The 8,019-nt window shown below is 43.4% G+C and overlaps 1 long non-coding RNA gene across 1 annotated transcript; it reads right to left on the bottom strand.

Moving 5' to 3' along the window:
• Window positions 1-7,244: 7,244 nt before the first annotated feature.
• On the bottom strand, window positions 7,245-7,793 carry LOC148593347 (uncharacterized). Its single transcript, XR_015913744.1, has 2 exons — window positions 7,677-7,793; window positions 7,245-7,355 (listed from the first exon to the last, which is right to left on the bottom strand). It is a non-coding gene; the product is annotated as an uncharacterized LOC148593347 (long non-coding RNA).
• Window positions 7,794-8,019: the final 226 nt, after the last annotated feature.

Below are 8,019 nucleotides of genomic sequence, written 5' to 3'. Positions count from 1 at the left end.
AAGACAAAAGTGCCTCATCACTGCCCTGAACAAGAGCCAGTGTGCACTTCTAACACAACCTTTTTCAGACTGGAGCTAGGAAAGGAAGGTGAGAACAGCCACAAAAAACATATTCCGTTCTACAGCACAGTATAGCAAATGTAAACAGTGTTTTCACCAGGAAAGAAGAGAGGCTGAGGGAGAGGGTGGAGGTGGTGAGGGCTGCAGTCACAAGCAGCACTGACACTACGAGGAGCAGTAACTCCTGCTTCCCAGTACAAGACCACAGGGGAAAACACTGCACTGCGCTAAATCAGGTGACAGTATCGAAACAAAAAAATGGTTCTTGTTTCCCTTACAATAAAAACGCTTCGGGCGATGATGCTGGCAAAGGACTGGGCTACGGGAAGACTCCTTACCACATGTGTCACCATGGGCAGCCCCAGCGCCCTCGGAGCGGCCACGACCGCACAGCAGGACGATGGAGCTGGAGCAGCCTCTTTTCCAGACAGCAACTGCATCTGAAGGGCTTCTGAGGCAGCCCCAGTGGTGCAGAGCTCCTGGTAGCAGCAGAGAGCTCCTCGCAGCAGCTCTCTCGTCTGGGAGCTTGCCTGGCCCCACGGCTCTCCCAGCCTGCATGGGGCGCTGGAGACAGGCCATAAGGGAACTGCACAATGCCGCACGTTGCAGCGAGGAGCATCCGACATCCCGTGCTGGGGAAGGGACTCTGGCAGCTGGTGCAGGCTGCTGCTTCGTTCCAGGAGGCGACTACGGGATTACATGAGCGCATGCTGGAGCGGGCAACAAGCCTAGGCAGCAGAGTCTCACTCCTGCAGGCAGGGACTGCCCCAAGGGCACGCTCAGGGCTTGGGAAACCCTCCCGCCTGAGTTTCCATTAGCCCGTGTATAAGGGTTCACACAACCACCTCTTCCCAGCCCACTGCAGCACAGGTCGAGCTCCCTGGGTGGCCTTTTGCATGTAAAAATGCTGCAATCCTGCGTCTCCAAAATGGAGCCAGCTGCCCTTAGCCCTACGCAACATCTGCAAATGTTCAGGTGCTCCTGGGGGTGCCCGGCTCGTGCACACAAGGGTCACAAGCCTCACCAAAGCTTAACTCTTTCCTGAGTGCTGCATGACCCATGGCAAATACCCCTCAAGTACAGCACTGAAGCCTGTGTGGTTGTGGTGTAGCTAGCCTGGAAAATACTTTGCACTCACAGCAGTACCTGACCCATCTCAAGGAACCAGAGCACACAGAACAACTCCCAGTGACAAATCCATGGGAGCCCACAACGTTCTGCCATCACCTTTGGGATGAGCATAGAGCTACGTGCATGGAGAAAGCCACATAATATTCCTCAGGCCAACCTCTTCTGGTTAGAGCATGCCCAAACTTTGTGAACAAGAAAGATCAACATACATACTTTTACCTGGTCAGCAACTCTTTAGTTCATAAACTTATATGCATGTAAAATTTGTCCTAAAATGAGCTGGTTTTATGCATCACAAGAATTCATTTCAAATGTAAGAAAAACTTTACATGAACACACACAACAATCCCTTGAGATATTAAAAACCCTAAAAAAGGACTAATTAAAAACCCCTCACCATTAAGAAAAAGTATTTCAATTTCAGATAGTTTGCATCCAGTTTTTGGAACATGCCATGTAAGAGACCATGGATTTGTGGTAAGTAAAAATCAGGCATTTGACTGTCTGTTCCTTGAAAATATTTTCCCAATTTTTACACAATAAGTAGAAAAATTACTTCTTGTTATTTTAAGCTTGCACAGATGTCCAACAACACCTAAGCACCTGGACATGTATCAGTAAGAGAAAAATAAAACTAAAGTATGAGTAACGTTACATTATTTCCCTATAGTTCTCCCAAATTTTTCTTTGCTTGGGACTGAGAATTCTTTGGCAGAACCACAGCCTCCTTCTGTGCCCCATGGCTCTGACTCACCAAAGCCCTGGAAGCTTTAAACCACTGGAGAGACTTCAGAGCTGACACCGGCAACTCTCACAAGTTTGGGCAAAGGGTTTATATTCTATAGTAGTTGGAGCTATCAGAGACTGGGAAATGGGGGAGGCCAATTTGGTTTATATTTTAAATACATTCAAACTTATTATTTTTTAAAAATAATATATTATTAGGTGTGAAGCCATTCTAAACCAAGCATGGAAGAAGCAAAACGGATTTAAAGACTACCTGAAAACTACAAAATTTCTTTGGGCATTAGAAAGTGGTCACCATGCCAGTCATCTGCTTGAGTCCAGAATTCCTGTTGCTAACACTGTGCTGCATGTCCCTATGCTCATGCTGGGACACGCAGGCGTGATGCCCTTGAGATGCTGAAAAGACAGAGATCTATCAGTTCCCAAGCTATATATCCTGTTAAGAGCACAAAGAGCCAAAGCTTTCTAAGCCCTTGACACCTGGCATTCCCTTCTACAGTCATGTGAAACAATCAGTTCAAATGAGTGTTTACAAAATTGAGCACACGGAAAATAAATTTCACTGCATTTGCTTATGTGTTTTCCTCCCAGAAAAAAAAAAAATTGCAAAGAAGGAGGACCAGACCATTTCAGATAATAATTTAAAAAGATACATTTTTTATAGAGAAAGGACCAATCCAAATATGAAATCATGATCCTCAACTTTGCTTCAGCACTGCAGGTCCTCCTGTAAAAAGGAAAGGATCTTCTACAGCTGGCAAGGAAGTTCCTATCACTGAAGGTAGACCCCAGTCAATAGGGAACAGAATGTGACCTAGGCAGGTTTACAGTGCTTTTTGAAAAAGGAACCCAAGGGGAAAAGGCAAATAAAATGAAGGGATAGGGACTGCAAGGAATAGATATGCAATTGCTTTTAAAGCTCCGAAGATAAAACTACAGAAAGTTTTGCTCATCTATTTATACATAGTCTCATAATCTTTTGTTTCACAAACTTATTCTTTTAGAAAAGCCTAAGTTGTTCATAGCACAAATCATTTATAGCATTATATAAAAGCAGACGGTGAATCATTTTGTTGCCCATCAACTCAGAGATCCCCATGACACTGTGGGCTGCTGGCTAAGGTTAAAGCAGTGATAATTTGAGTTTCCAGAGTCTCCTGATGCATTCGGTCAGAAATAGAGAATCGTTAGAAACCAGCTATTTTGCAAGGGGGATGGCTAAGGTGCTAAAACATAAAATAAATAAATAGACATGCAGTGTTCATATTTCTGCAAGGGACAAGCCCTGGGACTACATATATATTAGCAACAATGAATTACCCATTTCAGAAGATGGTGGCCCATCCAGCAAGGATTTATTGAACTAGCTGGGTTAAATATAAACTTTTTAAACGTCATGGAAACTCTTCAAGTTCAAAGTTGAAAGTGTCACCTAGGCCTGATTCTGATCAGCACTCAGAATGCAGTTCTTTAGCTGGCATCCACCTGCAAGGGCAGCCTGCACACGTTGGGGAACCAGGCGGGAAACATCAGAAAAGCAGATCTGCCTGTTTCCCATGTGTTCTTCATAAGAGATCATGGTCTCAGTTGTCTGCACAGGAGCTTGGGTTTGGAGACTTGCTCTCTGAGTCCATCAGCCCAGAACACAGCAATAATAATTTGGACTCTCAGTTGCCTTTGTGAGAAAAAGCAAAGTTGTTTCAGCCTCAGGCACAAGTGCAGCAGCGAACTCCCAAATAACTTCCCCTCCAATGGAGATTTTGAAAAAGTAGGACACCACCAATAAAATAATTCCATCCTTCTGGCAGAACTAACCTCTGCCAACACCCTCTGCTCCTCCAGGAAGCAATTCAACTATAAGAAGAGCTTAAAATCAAGTTAAACTAGAGGAATCTAGTCTTCCCATCTTTAAAACCGACCCACAAAGCTTGGGAACAGGAGGGCACAGAAGCCCCCCAAGCCCATTCCTGCTCAGGAGCGGGTCCGAGGAGCAGTGACGGTGCAAAGCACGTGTCCGTGCGTGGCCAAGCACGCCAAACTGCACAGAGAACTGCGCGTGAACACATGCAAAGATGACGTGCTGCTTGCGGCTTAAACGCAAGCACAAACAACAACTGCTCGCAATTATTTCCTCAAGCATCAGACTACCTGTGAGTTTCCCCGCTCACCATGCCCTGCAGAGCTGCGTGACAAGCGAGCCCCGCGCTGGGGTTCACCACGTGCAGACTCCAGGGATGTGGTTCCGAGGGGCAGCCAACATGGAGGCACTTGGAAAGAAAATAGCCCATTTGTGCAAACTGTTTGCAACCTACGAACTGGACATTTGAATCTTAGAAATCCTAGCCTGGGATTTTGTGAAGCACTTGCACATGGGAAGTTCACAGTACAGATTTTACAAGTAGTGCTAAGGCTGCAGTGTTTGCCTGCCCTGCAGGAAGCCCCTCTCGCTGAGGAAAGGAAGGCTTTGCATACCGAGACACCCAAAATCCCATCTCCTCGGAAAGGCCTCAGGTCCACGGCTGGATCTGTCCTCTGTGCAGACAGGCAGTTCCCACTGAAAGTTTTTTTGGAGTCTTCTCCCACAAAACTAGTTTAGAAGCAGAGTAAGCAGGAGTCCCACACCGCCCAGGTCCCATCCTAGGTACATGTGCAGACCTTGATGTTTAAGGTCAACAGCAGGAGGGTGGAAGGATGAAGAAGTAACTCAGCAAGTGCTGTGCAAGAAGGACAGGTTCATGCCTCACTGGAATTTCCTCTTCTGACCCTATTCCCTGTATTAAGAAAAGCTATTTCCCTAAATACCAACTATAAGAAATGAGCACAAGGAGTTGTGCAATGACTTTATGTAGGCCGGTGCTACCTACACAAAGTCACCATTTTTGTAAACAAAGAAAACCACACATTGACAAAGATATGTACTCAGATCATACACATTTGTGACCAAGACACTTGTTATTAATCAGAGCGGTTACACCATTCTGTGTCCCTACAACTTGACATAGCACATGCCCTTCTTCTGTAGGGCTCCTTGCTCACAGATCATGCTATTATTAAAAAAAAAAAGTTTAATTTTAATAAAATATGCTCAGTTTCTCATATCACAAGATACTTGTGACTGGAAGGCAACTCCTGCAAGGCTTTGTACAAAAGGGAAGAGCGTTTACCTGGGGAGGGGGTGAGGGCCTGGGCTATCTCGGCTACAGTTCTAATGGTAAACCAGGATTGTTTGCTGGAATAACCGCTATGAGTTAGGTGAGACAACTGCTCCTTTGCAGTGCACAGTCCATAAGCTCTCACCTTAGAGATGGGGCAGATCAGCAGTTCTTGTTTGCTAATGCACTGACAAAGGCCCTTCTGTTGCAAGGGGATCCGCGTGGCCAGACTCCAAAGGCAGCCCAGAGACACAGAGACGGGCCCTTGCGCTAGCAGAGCTCTTGGCAAGATTAAAACTTAAGAAAAAAAAGAAAAAAAGGCACTAAAAAGTGCTGGAATTGGGAAGACCACAGCTCTAGAGAGCTCTCCATAGGGCAGGGCAGGACCCCCACGAGACAGGTTAAAGACGGCAGCAGCACAACAGCATGATCAGTGTCTCGTACATTAAGGTTTTTTTTACCCGATGCGCATAGCTATCCATTACTGCAACAGAACAAGACGTGAATATTTTGACCATCTCATCGGCTTCTGTGTTGTGCTTTTCTCTATTTTGTAGAAAGCTTTGGATGAAGATTTAAGGCTCAACCATATTTAAGAAAAGAAATGCTACATAAGTTGATTTATATCCTGAATATTTTGTGTTTTTGAGAGAGAATTAACTCCAAGACTAACATGTCACAAGTTTATTCCACAGGGATGCAGATATCTAAAGTGGGTTCAACCTTATACAGCATTTAAAATGTCTGAGGTGTTCTGCCAGCAACTCATCTACTTAGAGCAAACAAAAGTGACATGGTGGGATTTAATATTGTCAAGTCAGTCATTTTTACTGTCAGCTGCTACCACATTTGTGTTTTTTTGATTTTATTTTCTTTCGACTGCTTATCCCCCTGCTTGGAACATAAGTTCTCCAAAAGAAGTTTAGTCTCTATTAATGGATTGCTTGGCTAATTCCCGTTCCCATAGCAAAACTGGATTAACGTCAACAGAGAAGTATAAAAATATAAAGTTAGAAAGATCATTTTCCAACCAATGCACAGGCAGAAAAGAGGAATAACATACTGAAGTCCTTTTCCTGACTATCACTGCATTTAAAATATTATAAAACTGGTATTGGAAACAGAATGGAAGAGCCTGGGAAATCTTTAGATAGAAGTTGAAACAGCTGGTTACAGCAGTAACTGAGCACTTCACCTTTAACGTGACCAGCAAGGGGCAGTTCCTGTAACGAGCATTCCTGCAACAGCAAATACTCCGACTAGAGACTGTACTGAACCTCAGATCCCTGCACAGAACACAGTTTGCAGATAAATCATCTGGCAAAGCAAAACTGGTCAAAATTAAGAGTTTAAGATTTTCTGTGTGCAAAACACCCCTTCTGTTAATAAGTGGACCAATTTGGATTTACATAAAATATTCATGTGCTTTTTAAAAGTTATAATAGCATAAATACTCTCTTATCATTGGTACATTCCTTTCTCATACTAGGCTTTTAATAACTTAATATATTTAATATTTAGTTAAATGATTTTTAGTAGATGCTTTGGCAGTCAATTTCTTACATATTCTCTATTTTTACAAAAGTATTAAGGTGCATTTTTGGGAAAAAATATCTGGAGACTACTTAAGAGTTATATGCTGTACAAAACAGCAGTCCAAACCATCACTGCAATTGCTGTAAAAGACACAGTTAATAAAAGAGTAGAAAAAGGAATGCATATTTGCTAGAAGATATCCAACATTCCCAGGAAGGAAGAATATACATTTCCACCTTTTTGTTTTGTTTTCTTGCAAGTGAAGTCGGAGAAGGATTGTCAGTTATTCTAAAAACATTTCACTTATTCCAGTTTATGCAATAGTTGTGATTCCTACACTCTACACATCAGTGTTATGAAAAATCTTTGAACAGACGCATTCCCTGGGACACCGTTTGTTCATGACAATTAGAAAAGGTTAAAAAAAAACCTCTTCAACTATTAGTTATAAACTAGGACATTATGAAAATTGGCAATGGGTATTTCCTCATTATAAAGTGACTGCTGTACTTGTTATTTGTAATGAAAAAACAGGACAAAGGAAAAAAAAAAGAAAAAAAGAAAAAGGACCTTCCGAGTGTTCATACTGAGAAGTGTCTCATTGGGCAACAGAGTGGAGCAATTAGAGTCCATAAATACAGAAAGACACAAACCCAACAGGAGACCATCTTAATCCAGAAGATGGACCAGGTCACAGTGAAGAAATTTTCAATCTGAGCACTTTCATAACTGTTAAAGAAAGAAAGAAAGAAAGAAAAAAAAAAGGGCAGTAAATTCATTATGTACATCTATTCACATCTCAGACTGAAGTACCCTCTGCTTTCCTGAGGGAGTCACAGACGTCAAGTAATTTAACCCAGACCTGAAGCAGGGGAGGGCAGTTCTTTGCAAACAAAACCTTGCTCAGGAATCCCCCAGGAGAGATTTGGATACTTTCTTCCAGCTTTCCACTTTAGGAGAGAAGACACTCATCTCATGGGAGAAATTCCCAATCGTATCTCCCCTCTCTTAATAGACATTAATTTCTCGGCCTTAAAGAAATATACTTACTGGAACAAGTGAGTTACTGCCATCATCACATAGAGTGAAGCCAAGAAGAAAACAAAGTGGAAATAGGCGTAACTGTACACTGTGCCTTTCTTTTCATCATATATCACAGTCTGGCCTGACAGGAGCCCATCGCCACGTCAAAATTTCCCCACACCTGCTGCTTGGGATTTTGCACCACAGATGGGGTCGGGACACCTGATCACCAGCACCTGTATTTATCTGACAGCTCAGCCGCTGAGATGGAAACCTGCACTTGTGGGGCCCTTGCGTCTAGCGAGGTGTCCAGCTTCCCGAGAGCCTTCGCCAGAATTTTGGACCCTAGCGGCCGTCTCGATCAGTCCAT

Source organism: Tinamus guttatus, unplaced genomic scaffold (assembly GCF_059628265.1).
Source record: "Tinamus guttatus ecotype Peru unplaced genomic scaffold, ASM5962826v1 Tinamus_guttatus_pri_ptg000415l, whole genome shotgun sequence".
Taxonomy (NCBI): Eukaryota; Metazoa; Chordata; class Aves; order Tinamiformes; family Tinamidae; genus Tinamus; species Tinamus guttatus.
This window is presented reverse-complemented; position numbering and strand designations above follow the sequence as displayed.